General features: G+C 33.8%; 1 long non-coding RNA gene across 1 annotated transcript; it reads left to right on the top strand.

The window, feature by feature from the left end:
• Positions 1–10947: 10947 nt before the first annotated feature.
• Positions 10948–11986, top strand: LOC140174612 (uncharacterized). Its single transcript, XR_011864349.1, has 2 exons — positions 10948–11308; positions 11648–11986. It is a non-coding gene; the product is annotated as an uncharacterized lncRNA (long non-coding RNA).
• The last annotated feature ends 2892 nt before the right edge of the window (positions 11987–14878 follow it).

Below are 14878 nucleotides of genomic sequence, written 5' to 3'. Positions count from 1 at the left end.
ACATAATTAAATATATAAATATTTTGTATATTTTAAATACTTTAAAAGATTAAAAATTCTTATAAATATTAAATATGACATATTATATATAAATATTTTTATTAAAAACTTATTTTTTTAAATAATATTTTTATTTTTGTAAAAAAAAATTATCAGGCCTTTTAACAGACTTAAGGTCAAGCCACGCTAAATAACAGGACAGGTCTAGTACTTTATAAAGAGTTTATAATAGACTGCAGGCCAAGTTCAGGCCAATTAACTACATGACTGACCAGACCTGCTAAAAGTAAAGCCTGACCTAGCCTGCTAAGAGTAAAACTTAGCCTGACCTGACCTGTTTCCACTCCTAGATGTGTAATGAGAAGTGACTGATCCTTTAATGGAATTAGCAATTTTCAAAATATTAATATAAGAGAAATTCTTCGCATACAAGCGATTAATGCTTGTAAGCCTTACAAGTCCAATTAAAACTAACGTTTAAAATGCGCTTCGAACCGTTCTTCTTCCTCTTCGTCTTCTCCTTCTTCTTTTCTTTCTTTTCTTGCCTTCTCTTTCTCTTTCTTCTTTTTGCTGCACGTTCTTCTTCCTCTTACTCTTCTTCTTCTCCCTTTCTTTCGTTTCTGCACGTTCTTCTTCATCGTCTTCCTCTTCTTCTTCTTCATTTACGTGCTCTTCTCTCTATTTTCTCGTTTTTTTTTTCGATTTTTCATGGTAAAATCTTTATGGAAGAAGAAGAAGCAGCAAAAGATGAAGAGGAGAAAGAGAAAGAGTTCTGAATTATGCATAAGATGTACTTCAACGAATTTTGCGTGTATTTTCTTAAATCTTTTGGGTGTAGTTTTGTAATCTTTTTGGTGTATTTCTGTAATCCTTTGGGTGTATTCCTATAATTGTCTGGGTGAATTTCTGTAACCATTTGGGTGTATTTCTGTAATCCTTTAGGTGTATTTCTGTAATCATTTGGGTGTATTTCTGTAATCGTTTGGGTGTATTTCTGAAGTTCCATTATCTTCAAAAGGATTACAGAAATACACCCAAAGGATTACGAAAATACACCCAAAGGATTTAAGAAATACACCCAAAATTCGTTGCATAATTTAGAACTCTTTTTCTTTCTCCTCCTCATTTTCTGCTGCTTCTTCTTCTTCAAAGCGATTTCAAAGCTTGATTTCAGAAACCATGAAAATCGAAAAAAACGCAGAAGAAGAGGAAGAGGAAGAGAAAGAGGAAGAGGAAAAACTTGATTTCAGAAACCATGAAAATCGAAAAAAAACGAAGAAGAAGAAGAAGAAGAACCCGTTAAAAAGAGGAACCGTTCATAATACAGTGTAGCACTTTGAAAACAGAAAATGGATGAATAACGTATTAAAAGGCCCGTTAGCAACTTGTAAGACTTGTAAGTCAAAAAGACTTGTATGTGTAGTAGACCTCTTAATATAAATGATTTGGATAATTTTCATTATTGTCCTGTTCATATTGTTGGAACAGAATAAACTCCAATGGTGTCAAATGTAAATTATAGTCTCATGTAAAGACAAATGCCGGAAATCGGCCTCGGCATTCATTGCAAATTGGATATAAATCAACCACGGAAATGAAAGGAAGGAAAAGAGTTGATAAATGATAAAAAGAAGAGAGCATATTTCATGAACTAATGTGTCTCAAGAGACTTATAAAAGACTATTATTATGCTTCAGAATGACTTCAATTGAAATAGAAGTTGTTCATCAACTAAGAAAATAATACATTTAAATAATTATCGGTTAAAAATATTAAACATTTTTACTGTCAGAAACCTTAATAAATAATTATATACTGTTAGAAATTTAGAATATTCAATAGTAAAATGCTAAGTAAAATAAAACTGAAAATATTTCTCACCTGAAATTTGATATGATAATGAATGGTGTCAAAATCAACTTCATGAGCAGTGCCTTAGAAGTGACATCTAAAAATTCGTGAAAATGCCGCCCGCGTAATTCCTTTTTCAGGAGTCTCCTCTAGTTAGTCCTAAAGATCTGGAGTTATAGAAGCACTACTAGTTTCTTTGCTTTACTTTCCGTCTTTGCAATGATGATGAATTCGAATGGTCGTTGTTGAAGAACTAACAACGCATTATTTGCCTCCTTAGTAATAGTGCACCTCATTTGGTGACATGGCTCCATTAGAAGTTTCTTTTTCCAAAAGCTGCAAGTATATATCAGTATATGGTCAATTCTCTATATGTTGAAATTTCTTTTTACTTAATTTGTACCTGTTCAAATCTTACAAGTTTCTATAGATTAACTGAATGATTCCGGAAGGACACTTATTGCTCCACTTCTGACTTGTGAGATCGTGTTCACATAATCTTTTCCTATTTTTCAATGTTTAATTAGTATCCGTGTCTTAGAAGTTTAGATTCCTTTCACTTCCATCGCTTAAGAATTGACTAGTCCTTGGAACTTCTTAAATCTAAAATTTTACTTATTAACGTTGATTTTTGTTTGAACCTCGACTATAGATGTCAGTCAAGTTTGTATAAAAAGATCTTAATTTAAAGAGTAGATATGACTCTTTTAAAAGAATAAGCTCAACCCAAAATTTATTAATTTAGTATCAAAATTGACTTACTAAAACAAAGTTTACATACTGTTAGAATTTGGTTGAATTAGTCCCACATTACTTAGGATAGCAAATGGAGTGGGTGGTCTAGACTATAAATATTAGGCTAAGTTCTCCATAATTTTTGCACCAGTCGGAAACACTTAAAGCTTGTATCTGACTTTTCTTTTTCTCTATACCTTTTGATTAGAGAGTGTTGTGAGGTGTAGTTAAATATTTGCTTTGAGAGTGTGGGTGTACTGAAGTGCCGGTGTTAGAGAGAAATAAGTCTATGTATTGTAACAATTTTCACATAGTGATATTCTCTGGTTGTCATTTGGCAACGGCCGTAGTTTTTTCTCTAGTAATTAGAGTTTCTACGTTAAATTCTTGTGTTGTGATTATGTCTATTTTATTTTTCTGTAAAAGATATTTTCTCAAGGGAGAATGGTGTATTATTCCCTACACATATAACATTCAAACAAATTTAGAATGAAATGATATAATTGAATGTATCTTAAAAAGGAATGATTATAATAAATGAACTTAATGATTTAAAAGAAATTATTTAAAACAAAATAATTAACAAAACTTATAATTTAAGTAAGCAAACAAACTAAAGTAATAAACAAAAAAGATAAATAAAATAAATTTACTTTAATATTTGCATGCACTTGTACTCTATGACTTCCCTTAACGTCAATGTGACTTTGAAATTTTTAGAGAATTTAAGTGTAGTTTGAGATGTTGAAAATTGAAGTTTTCTTAAACCTTTTTTACTTCTGTATTTATAGACGCGAATCCAAGTAATGCAAGTAGATATCATTTCGGGAGTGGATCCTCTCCAGTGAAGAAAAAACTGGATGGTATCAATTGTGATCTCTCACTCTTCATTGCTCTCTCTCTCATATTTAATTTTACTCCCACTTATAAAGTTAATAGTGAGAGATCACACTTCATTTCCTCAAGTGTTAAAAAAACTGGAGAGAATCCATTTCCATATCGTTTCTCCACATTCATGGCTTGACTTACTCTCCAAGCTTGATCACTCAAGTTCTTATTGCATCTTGATCACCAAATAATCATCTCTATGTTCTCCTCTATTATCAAAGGTACTTATTTTTCACATGTTTTTCATACCCTTGTTGTTTCAACTCAAACTCTTTTGTTGAGTCTTATATCCTACTAATCAACCACATCATTTATCAATCTATCGTGCTTTGGTCGAAAGTATTATTTTTGTCAAACTTTTTGTACTAACAAATCGTCCTTCAAAACTTTAACAACGTGCTTACCACATGACTTATTTTCAAATTCTGAATTTGAAAAGAGAGTTACACAGACGAAAAACGACGTGTGCGATTTTCTGGGAATACACAACATCTCCTATAGGCTTTAATGGGCTTTTATTCATATGAAATACTTTTAAAATAATCATTCCATTATCTTCCCCATTGATAAGCATTGAAAAACTTTTCTCCAAAATGTTCTCAATTTTGTTCAACTTTTTCCGTAAATTCTCAAGCTGCTCACCAGACGAATGTCTCCCTTGCCATTACTGCCGCTTCTTCCACTTTTGTCACAGTTGCTGCAACTGCAACTATTACTTTTGCTACTACTGCTTTGGTTATTGTGGCAGCTTCGTCTTCTTCTATTCCTGCTACTGTTACCACCACCATTACTGCCTCCACAATTACTTCTACTCCCAGAATGGTAACCGCAACTCAAAATCTAACTCAGCCCCAAGAAAAAAGAGATGATGGTGTTTAGATTATAGGGTCTCCCCCTCTAGTGGATGATGTGGCACAATTTTATAATGATGATGGTACATTAAGGTAGCGTTTGTTTTCAGGTACTGAGACAGAGACTGAGAGACTGAGACTCAGTATCGTGTTTGTTAGTTCAGAGACTGGTACTAAAATTTCTGTCTCTGTCTCCAAAATTTCAGTATTTCAGTACCTCCAAAAAGTAAGCACATAGGGGACTGAAATTTTTAGAGATGGAGACTGAAACTTTAATAACATTTTATACCTAAAATACTTTCATTTCAATTAATTAATTCCAATTTTACCCTTTATGCAAATTAAATTAGAGTTTCATTCTTGTTTCAATTCCTGTCTCCCATTTTGCACCAAACAGAATACTGAGATTTGTTTCAATCCCTGTCTCTTAGTCTCTGTCTCTCAGTCTCAGTCTTTTTGTCTTTGTCTCTCCACCAAACGCTACCTAAGAGCCACTAACCCAAACATCAAAACCATTAAGCTTTGACGTAGCCAGGTATTTTTACCTTTCAAAGTGAATAGCATTTTATATTCATTTCTAGGGCCATTATTCACTTTAGAACAAGTATAATCAATTTCCTCTTTCTTCCCTTCTCCTCTTGACTACCTGGCTCTGAGCTTTTGCAAAAATGTTAAAACCTCTTACTTTGCTAGTTGAGTCTTTAGAAGTTTAGAACTACCTCTCCCAACCAATCTAGCTCTCTCTTTCAATTTGGATGTCTCGACTAGCTCCAATTTATAAATCTGTTTGAAAATCAGTAGGTATTACTTCTACCTTAAAATTAGCTACCTTTGACTTATCCTACCTCGTTCCCCTTCTAGGTGCGAGTCTATACTTTTGGTTTTCTACCAGCAATAACTTTCATTTTTCATATGAAATGATGGTCTCACATTAATAGAAATTTCATCTTTGACCAGTATGCTTCCCAATGGAGAGTGTGTATCATGGCATACTACTTGGCCTGAGGATTCTTTTGACATTAATTTTGACTCAACTGCTGTGTCAAGTTTTATTCACAATAATATGGGTTTCGATGGTGAACCTATTACTGACAGTGAGCATGTAGCCTTCTTCCTGCTCTGGCTCAATAATTTTATATTCTGTCCAAAATATATTCAGATATAGAAAAATACTTACTTGTCCCTGGCCATTATGTTACACAATAAGAAGTATATTGATATTCCTTTTCTGATTTTGGGTCAATTGTTTGAAACACTTTCTTTGATAGTTAGTGAAATACGTCGAGATGAGTCATCAATCAATCCCTTTGATCTACTTTGGGTGGTTAATCTCTGGTTAAAAGCCGTCCTCGAACCTCGACTCACAGCCTCTTCTTTGAGTATTCCTGGACCTCTATTGATGGTATTCGACTTTCTCTTGTGGTCGAAGCCAAAAAATATGTTAGCCATGGATGCCTTTTGCTATTTCATCACTATGCTTTTTGACATTAAATCTGATAACAACACTTCTTATTATCCAAACCCCTTCACTTATCGTCGAAGTGCTATCGAATACCTTCATTCTTTCATTAGTTCCAAATCTGAGAGCGAATCCATAGTCAATTACTATGGTCCCGAACCTTAATTCCTCAAATTCTCCCAGTTGGACTTTCTCATGAATCGACTATAGCCTTGAAAAGGAAATTAGTGACTTACTCTTCACAATATGTGGCTCGTCAATTCAGTCTAGCATAATCACTTCCTTCTCCATTATCGCTCGACCCCGTAATACAATTTATTTATTATGAAGTGTCGAGTTTAGAAGATCTTGACCAAGTATTGAACTTAAACCACCAAAAGATGAATGACCAGTATCATAGCCTCGCCACCACTTATTGTTTTCTATCAACACCTTCTTTCCACAAGTGATGGTTAACCTATTATTCATTCCACACAGTACTTCAGTTGAACAAGTTTTTTCTAACTTGGTCCTCCTATCTATGCAAACTACAGTGGCATCAAAGAAAACCAAAGGTACACATGCACTCGGGATTGTTAGATTCGAGAAGTACTATAAGGTTAAGTGGCACTCTAAGATGGTTAGATAGGTTTTTAATGACGCCTTGGAGGTACACGAAAAGAAGAAAGAGGAACATTTTTATAGGTGTCTCGACCAATTTTATAAAGTTCGCGCGAAAGATTTTTTTGTTCAAAAAGAATATTTTATGCGTTCTTTCAAAATTATTCTTTTTACTAATGTCACTTTTGGTTTTTTTGATCGACTACCTAACTCTCTTAAAAAGAGTCCTAAGTGTCAATTATGCTCTTCGCAAAAATGACCCCTAATCATCGGGGATATCATCATCTGGCCTCGAGTATGGTCGAGACACTCACCACGTCGTTGATAGTAATACAAGAATCACCAGATATCTTTTAAATATTTGTAAAAGTAAAGTTGATAAAATATAAAATTAATAATAAAAAATAATAACATTTGTAAAATTAATTAATTTAATCCCAAAATTCTAATAAATACTAAAGATAACTTAATTTACTTAAATTTAAGTTTAAATTAGTTTAACTTCAACCCTAAAATAAATCTTAAATTAATTTATCTAATTAATTATCCTATAAACTAACTTAAATTCTAATATAATTTAAATCCTAATTACTCTAAACAAAACTAATTAACTATATATCGTAATTTCACAACGTATAATTTATAAATAAAAATGAAAATTTTATGTTTTAATTATAAAAAATTAGATAACTACTCTAGACTAATTATTCTAAATTTAATTATAACTATGAAAATTAGATAAATTAGTGTAAATTTATATAGTGTCTGTTTTAAGGTACTGAGACAGAGATTGAGAGACTGATATTCAATATCATGTTTGTTGGTTCAGAGATTGATACTAAAATTTTTGTCTCTGTCTCCAAAACTTCAGTATTTTAGTACCTCCAAAAAATGGGAACACAGGAGACTAAAATTTTAATAACATTTTATAGAGATAAGCCTCAATGTAGACCCTGAAGTTGAACTCGAGCCTCATAGTAGTCCCTGAACTTAAAAGTTCCTCGTAGTCATCCCCAAACTTGCACTCCGGAACTCAAAGTGGTCCTTCCGGCAATTTCAGCACACGTGGCGCAATCGAAAAGCTTAGCTGGCAGCGTTGGTGACACGTGGGACTCACAACGGTTAGCTGATGTGGCAGAGTAAACTCTTCCGACTCAATTTGGTCCCTCATGTGAAGTTAAAACCCTAATCCCTTTTTTGAAGGCCACATTGTTCACTCTGCTGTCTCCTCATCGGTGCTGTATTCTTCTGTTCTCCCTCTCTGAAGCCCGAAGGTTATGGCTAGCACGAGCAATGCAGCTGGGAGCTCGAACAATCCACGATCGTTTGGAAGCATCATGAGGAGAATGAACAGAAACAGATAAGCTCGTTTGCCAAAAATGAAAAAAAAATCATGAGAAGCCTGGTTTCTCTTAAAGAGGTAAGCCAAAAATGAAAAAAAAAATGTGGTTCCTCTGTTTTTTATATTCTTCTTAATCTAATATTCACAAAAGTTCAGGCCATTTTTTTCAATTGTAATTGGTGGGTATGAACGCCTCTGTTCTGTTCTCTGTACTAGGGTTTGATCACTACTGACTTTCGTAGTGGTTTGGCCAAGAAAATTGTAGAGTAGAAGTGTTTCTTGTGTTTTGATGATATGAAAACGTGTTCTTTATATGTTAGGGTTTACTGTTCTTAGTGGAGGAGTTTTCAAACTGTTAATGTGTTTCAGGACAATGACTCTGATCAATAAATTTGTTAAACAGAGTTTGCATGATCACAGTAAAAGTAAAGATCTTTTGGGAGTTAAAATTTTTTGTAAATCTGATAATGGATTCTGAATTTGACTGATTTACCTAATTGCCTTTCTTTGTATTGGGTTGGTTTAGTTAAACTGAATGTAATATGTAATGCTGTTTAGTTAAACTGAGTGTGTGATCATAAAGGATTCTTGCATACATAAGTTAGAGTAATATAAAGTAAGTTTTGCAATTGCTAATGAAGTTAACTTAGCTATTGGAATAATCAAATTGTTTGATGAATTTGGTCTGGACTAGTGGATTAGTTGTGGGAAAGGGTATGTAAATTTGAATGGTTTGATCCACCAAGATTGAAGTTAGTGTCTAGAGAACTGCTATCCTTAGTTACACCAAAATAATGTTCTTGATTTCACACTTTCTTATGTTCACATGACACAAATCATTAGCAACATGATCAAAATAAAGGTGAAATATCATATAATTTAACAGTTAACAACTAACAAAGTTAGGCACTCTATTCAATACCCCGGTCCACAATAACCTTTTCTAATAAAAATTTTGAAAAAGAAAACCACAAAATAATAGAAGACTTAACTTATATTGTTAATTTGAATATAGTGATAATATAGCACAGTAAAATATTAGAGGGAGAAGGAGAAGTAGAAAAGCAAGGGAGTGGTGCTTTTGTTGCCAACTGTCAAGTAATGAAAAGGAGAGAGTGAGAGTGATGATGAAAATTGTAGAAGAAGATTAGGACTGAATCAATGTTATGATATGAAGAAGATAACATATGCCATTTAATGAGCTTTCATTAACTACTATTTACCATTACTATTTCTAGATGGTTTTTCTTGTTTCATCTCCACCTTCAGTGTTATATATTATTTTATTGTTTTTTAACCTCTCTAGTTAGTGATTATTTTAGCTCCAAATTTGGCATATTTTTTTTATTTCTGTGTGCCCTTTTTTGTTGGTAGTAAGTTGTAGTTATATATATATATATATATATATATATATATATATATATATATATATATATTTTCCTCAGTTGCAAAAGGAAAAAAAAAGGGTCTTGGTCTTGGGTTTTGTAAGGAACTACACGGAAAGTGAAGTTTGATGCCTGTCCTTGTGATTTATTTGCGAGTTTGATTTAAGGCACATATTACTGATTATATATACTAAATTAATCCTGGACTGATTATATGATGATAATACACTGGGCTGCTGTCTATATATGCAGAATTAATCCTGGACTGATTATATGCTGCATAATGTTCTGTCAATCTATTGTTACTCATTTATCCTGTTCTGCATAATGTTTTGTAACAGTGCTATGTAGGGACTAGTTTGATGTCACTTACATAAGTCTAGGGACTAGTTTGATGTCACTTGAATAAGTCTAGGGACTATTTTGATGTCACTTATAAAACTGTAGGGACATTTTTGCTGCCCGAAAACAACTATCTAACCCCTTCTTTGGTATCTGAAACAGGGCCTTATAAATGCAGTTAAGGAAGTTTTTTCAGATGTCCATCATAGGGAATTGCTACAAGACTTGCAAATTTCATGAAGTTTGTGCCCAACCCTGGATTCAAGGCACCCAGACACAAAAAATGAAGATTAGGATGATTATGTTTAGGAAAAGCAGGCTGTTTTTTGTATCTATTTTGCTGATGTTGTTTAAAATGCCTAAACTATTGTCCGAGTGTTGGGAATTTTAGTATTTGAATTTTATCAGGTCAATATGTCAACAACTTTGATATACTTGGTGTTTTGGCTCTATAATGCCTTTTTTGAATCAAACATTACCAATATGAATTATGAATTATGACTTTATTGAATTGAGTTTTCTCAACCTTTTGTTTATATCTTATCCTTTATTACAGACTTAAGAGTAATTCAAATCCTGTCCATTTCTATTTTATTGAAAAGAAGTCAAGGAACAAAAGTATGCATATAATCAAACACTTTAATTTCCATTTCTTTCAAACAAAAGGATAGGAATAAGTACATGAACAAGGAATGCATATAACATACATGTCATTTGTTTTTTGCTAGATACAATTGACCATGTTGTCTATCCAGCTTTAATACAAGAACACCAATTATAATTAGCAGCATGAACACAAACATCAAAATTCTCCCCATTTTTAGAACCCTAATTTCAGCTTCTAATTTACCAAATTTTCAAGCCATCTTCATCTTCCATTCTTCATCATCAACTGAATGTCTGTTTTTGTTCATTCTCCTCATGATGCTTCCAAACGATCGTGGGTTGTTCGAACTCCCAGCTGCATTGCTCGTGCTAGCCATAACCTTCGGACTTCAGAGAGGGAGAACAGAAAAACACAGCACCGACGAGGAGACAGCAGAGTGAACAATGTGGCCTTCAAAAAAAGGGATTAGGGTTTTAACTTCACCCGAGGGACCAAATTGAGTCGGAAGAGTTTACTCTGCCACATCAGCTAGCCGTTGTGAGTCCCACGTGTCACCAACGCTGCCAGCTAAGCTTTCCGGTTGCGCCACGTGTGCTGAAATTGCCGGAAGGACCACTTTGAGTCCCGAAGTGCAAGTTCGGGGATGATTCTGAGAAACTTTTAAGTTCAGAGACTACTATGAGGCTCGAGTGCAACTTCAGGGACTACATTGAGACTTATCTCCATTTTATATCTAAAATACCTTCATTTCAATTAATTAATTCTAATTTTACTTTTTATACAAATTAAATTAAAATTTTATTCTTATTTCAATTTCTATCTCCTTCCATCTCTCTCACTTAATCTATATGTTTTAGTGTTAGTCTTTCTTTTTTTATCTATCCACCAAACACTACCTTAATTACTGTAAACTAATTACTCACTTACCTAAAGATATTGGCGGCGTGAAAGACCTTTCTGGTGTGGTGGCAACACAGACCGCGTAGTGGCGATGGCAGTGACTGCGAGTTTAGGGGTTTTTCTCTAAAAACAAGAAAAAGATATGGAATAGAGAGAGGGAGGAGGACAATCTACTTGGAAGAAGGAGGAGGGAGGCAGCTCCGACGACACACGAAGCAGCGACGGCAGGGACAACAACGGCGGCGACGCAAGGGGTTCCAGCCAAGTCCACGCCGTAGTCATTGGAGGAGATTGGTGGTTGGCTGCACGTTTTGAATTTAGAAAATGCTATGCTTGGGGCGTTTGCTGGTACTTTCATATCCCTTAGAAGCTTTCTTTGGAGTATTCAAGGGCTCATATATTTGTGCTTCCATTTAAACTGAGTCTACATTCATGAATCAGTGAAAAAAGAATGTTTTCTTCTTTAATTTTGTGGTATATACTGTTTGTTTGTTTGCTACACTCTCTGTTCCATAATGATGTGGTATGTCGCGTTATAAGATTACTGCTTAATAATGTCAACAACATTTGTCTTCATATTTCATTAGAACTACAATTTTTAGTTGCAGTATCATTATGTGCGAGAGTTTTGCGTGTATAACCATGTTATTTTAAACAATTTTAACTGGTTAAATGGGTTACTTGCAGGCAATCATAAGTGATCCTTTCATAACTGGTATGCCTTTGTTACTTTTTCTCTTTGATCTATGATACTAAAAACAAGGGCCTATAAAAATGTATGTAATTTCTGAGTTCCGATGAAGCAAATTCTAAATATTCTGTAATGGAGAAGGGATAAAGAAATCCTGGACAGCACTCCAATCAAGTGCACAGGGATCGAACAATATCAAGAAACTGATAATTAAGGGCAGTTGTAAATCAAGTTGTTTTAGCAAAGTTATATCAAGTTTGCAAACACTGTGAGTTTAATTCTTACATCTTTTTTCTTTTTCTTTTTTATTTTATGAGTTAATAATGCCTACTTGTTCATATCAGAAGCTCAATTCTTTTTTTTAAGTTCTCAGTTATTTATAATTTTATTTTTGGTTATGTTATTGGTACCAATCACAGGCTGAACCGAATAACAATATTTATCATGTTAGATTTACCATTGGCTTTGAGACATTTTGCAGTGCTTAGCCATGCTTATGAAGAGCAAGGTTCAAAAGTCAAAACCAAGTTATATAGTTTTCTCATACTACCAACTTTTTTTTAAACTTCATTTAGCATTTAGTAATTTGTTTTAAGAAGATTTTCAGGATGATATATCATTACTCGTGTTTGTATTGTTTGGGATGTGATTTATCTTCTGGTGGTGATTTTTAATCATGATTAACCTTAGGTTACGGGTTCTAAAGCTTTTTTTAGTTCCCTGTTGTTTGATTCTTTTAATTGGTTGTATTGTATTTGGAAACACTGCTTGTTACTAATCTAATTCTAACACGGTAACACCAACATGCACCATTAGTCCTTTTTCTAATAATTGAGTAGAAATAGGTCAAAAGCGTTTCTTATCCAATATTTTTATGATTATTGGCTTGGTTGACCACTATGATTATTGGCTATCATCATCTTTACATCACCACATTTGCTGTTCTTGTAATTATTATTTTACTTTGTCCCTTTGTAAAGCCATCAAGATTCAGGAAACGATTTTTTTTGTGGGTTTGGATCAATAAATGATTCTTTTGGGTTTGAAAAAAAAAGAAGAAAACTATCCAGTTATATGAGTAATGAAAGAGTCTATTTCCACACGAGAAACACCACCTTCATCTTTGGACTCATGGATGGCACTCTTGAATCTCATGGCGCCTTTGTCTCATATCAACCTCCTCACAGCATCTTCCACTGCTGACTCAGCCACCACCTCACGCCATATTTTTATCAAAGGGTTTAATTGATTTCAGTCTCAATGTCATAAGAAAACACAGCATTGAAGATAAGATAACCAAGAAAAATTCAACAACAAAAAGTTAGACCTCATATGCTTGCCTTAAACATGCTATATCGTCAATCTATATGAAGAAGAGAAAGTACACAAAAAAAAGGGGGTAATGAAACTATTCTAATAGTCTTGCTGACTATAACTTTCTCATAATATTCTAATTACTAAAAATTGAAATTAGATGTTCAATCACTGAATACTATATGTTATAGATGTCTGGATACACAATAAATTAGAAACAACTACTTAACTAGAGAGCCAGAGCAATTTGAAATAAGAAAAATGATTGGTAACTAAATGAAAAATAACCAAAACTTTTTTATTTTTGAGATTATTTATTTGATGAGCGACATTTATTAATTGCATCGGTAATATTAGTATATACACAATACTTAGGATACATTTACATAAATGACAATTGACAAGTCAATATAAATAATACACAAAGCCATATGAAAGAAATTAATACCAAAATAGCACTAAATTCCCATTTTGGTCATGAGATTCAAGCGATTACTCATTTTGGTCCCCAAAATTCAAAATTACCTATATTGGTTCTCCAGATTTAAGTTTGGGCACCAATGTGGTCCCTCAACTGTTTTCGGCGATGATACAGCAAACGAAGTGCTAAGATGACACTCTCCCTACCACGCTGGACGCTGCAACGGCTAGTTGACGTGGCGAGAGTTGTATTTGTATCAAATTTAATCCCTTAAACCCTAATTATCTTATTATTTATCTGAGTTATAATGACAAAGTTTTAACAATGGGGGACTAAATTGGATACAAATACAACCTTCGCCACATCAACTAGCCGTTACAGCGTCCAACGTGACAGGAAGGGTGTGATCTCAGCACTTCATTTACCTAATCATCACCGGAAAGAGTCGAGGGACCATATTGGTGCCCAAACTTGAATCTGGAGAACCAGTATAGGTAATTTTGAATTTTGGGGACCAAAATGAGTAATCGCGTGAATCTCAGAGGCCAAAATGGGAATTTAGTCACCAAAATAGCATTAATCACTAACCTAAATATCGTTGGGAAGTAATCTTTTCATCTATAGTAATTTGACTTCTGCGGGATGCGAGGTGTAAATTGAGAAACTTTTTTAGAGAAATTCATTAAAAAGCTTGTTTTGCTACTCGCACTTCTATACTCTTTATAAGTAGAAGTGGCAAACGGGCTGAAACTTGTTAAAAAGGAGAGATGGAGCAATAGGAAAAATGTTTGTAAGTATTTAAGTTGTCTAGAATGATACAATATAAAAAGGTATTTATAGGTGCTAAGAGAATCGAAATAATAAAGACCTAATATCCTATAATAAGTATTCAGATATGCTAAATAATGCTAATTGATCCTAATTGATCCTAATTATATTCTAACATCCCCCCTCAAACTCAAGTGACAACTTGAGTTTGAAACTTATTGAAAACAACGAATAGAACGGGTGCAGACGGAACTGCCGGAAGGAAGCGCATACGGAACTGCCGCTTGTCTGAAGGACGTGCAGATGGAACTGCCACATAGAAACGCAGACAGAATTGTCTCAAGGAAACACAGACGAAACGCAGACAGAACTGCCACAAGAGAACGCAGACGGAACTTCCACGAGAGAGCGAAAACTATATAATTTCTTCATGAGAATAGGTAAGCAGCGGATGACAATGGTGTTTGATCATTCGACTCGGAAAAAACACAAGACAGAGAGAACAAGCTAGTTGGTGAGGTAAAAAAGTATCAAAAGAATGACAAAAGGTAAGTAAAAATGGCATAGGAAAAAAAGTGCAAAAACTATAGTGATTTCACCACAAGGAAAACAACCTATCCTCTTCAAGGAGGATATCATGGCTTTGATACTGTATTAGAAATGGGAGATGGAGCAATAGAAAAATATTTGTAAGTATTCAAGTTGTCTAGAATGATACAATATA

Source organism: Arachis hypogaea, chromosome 8, assembly GCF_003086295.3.
Source record: "Arachis hypogaea cultivar Tifrunner chromosome 8, arahy.Tifrunner.gnm2.J5K5, whole genome shotgun sequence".
In the NCBI taxonomy this organism is placed as follows: domain Eukaryota; kingdom Viridiplantae; phylum Streptophyta; class Magnoliopsida; order Fabales; family Fabaceae; genus Arachis; species Arachis hypogaea.
Note: the sequence above shows the minus strand (reverse complement) of the source record. Positions and strands in the feature narration are given on the sequence as shown.